The sequence below is a fragment of the Penaeus monodon genome, chromosome 34 (assembly GCF_015228065.2).
Source record: "Penaeus monodon isolate SGIC_2016 chromosome 34, NSTDA_Pmon_1, whole genome shotgun sequence".
Classification (NCBI taxonomy): domain Eukaryota; kingdom Metazoa; phylum Arthropoda; class Malacostraca; order Decapoda; family Penaeidae; genus Penaeus; species Penaeus monodon.
This window is the reverse complement of record NC_051419.1, coordinates 12,813,053-12,814,391: the sequence shown is the minus strand read 5'-3', so window position 1 is coordinate 12,814,391 and position 1,339 is coordinate 12,813,053. Positions and strand designations below refer to the sequence as shown.

At 31.4% G+C, this 1,339-nt stretch overlaps 1 protein-coding gene across 1 annotated transcript in view; it reads left to right on the top strand.

Moving 5' to 3' along the window:
- LOC119594601 (claspin-like) overlaps positions 1-611 on the top strand; it is a 4,027-nt gene extending 3,416 nt beyond the window's left edge. The window contains exon 3 of the mRNA XM_037943643.1: positions 144-611. The gene's annotated coding sequence lies outside the window, so the exon portion shown is untranslated. The remainder of the gene's footprint in view (positions 1-143) is intronic.
- Positions 612-1,339: the final 728 nt, after the last annotated feature.

The window sequence follows — 1,339 nt, the reverse complement described above, 5'->3', positions numbered from 1 at the left end:
TTCCATTTTCTCTGAAGACAAGAACATATATTTTGTAAATGTAATAAATGGAAGGGTATTCTCTCTCCCTCTCCCGTTCATAAATAGTCAATGCAACATGCTTTCATAACCAATCTACATCTTTTTCCCACTTTGTGTTGCAGATCAAAGATGCTCGAAAGCTGAAGAAGATGAGTAAGAAACAGCTGAGATACATTGAGACCAGAGACACCACTGTGATCGGAAAACAGTATGGTTAATAGGGATAGGTGAATAGATAATGGGAATAAGGGTGGGAGAGGGAAAGTTTAGGATAAATTAGGGGCAGAATAGATAGTTTGAAAAGATTATGAAGTAAGGAACATCAGAATCAGATTTGGAATATTGTCGAACAGGTTTTTCCATTTTGTTTTTGTTTTTTGAGAAACTTTATGTTAAATTTGCAAAAGAAGTTTAATTTGATATTAATAATATTATGCATTTACATTGGCAATTTTGTATTTGTACAAGTGATTGTGGTATTTAAAGATGATGTTTCAAATTTTATAATATTTGTTACTAACAAATATGTATGAATCTGTATATGAATATATCCATGTACATTATTATTTTGAAATAAAAATGTTAAGGTATTTGATTGTGTGAAACATAACCTTTCATAAACAGATTTTGTCTTTTTTTTTCCTTTCCATTGTTCTTGTATGAATGAATGATGTTAAACATGAATTACAAATAAGCAGTCTTGGGAGTGCAAAAGAGAGGAAAACAGACCATACAGACATTAGTGTTGATGTAGACAGTTGATTAACTGTGTCAGAAATACATAACTAATTTATAACTAATATGAATAGGTACCTTTATGTAAAAGAGCAGTTACCTGTTTTACTGTCTTAATAAAGTGTTGGCAAGGAGGAAAGCAATCAAAAGGAACATTTGTACTTTATATTGCTAAAGTAATCAAACAGGGTACGAGATTAAGCTTGTGTTATCAAAGGGTTATGAGCTCCCAGTTTTTATGACAGGATTTATACAGTGTAATGACTGCAAGGCCACATACTACAAGAAAGAGAAATAGAGTTGCCAGAGCTGTATATATATGCACAAGATTTTGAGAAATCTCATAGATATTATAGATAATAACTTTGTCTACCCAAGTCATGCAATTCTACAACTGGGCACACTTGTTTTCATGACAAAACATGCATGCAGAGTTTTATGAGATTCCAAATAACATGTTATACTGACATATCCAGTACTGAGTATTGAATATGTACTGAAAACTTGGTGATCTCAGTGAAGTTGTTGCAACAATAATAAGATCATAATGCTATTTTTTACTTCATTATTCATTTTCATTCAG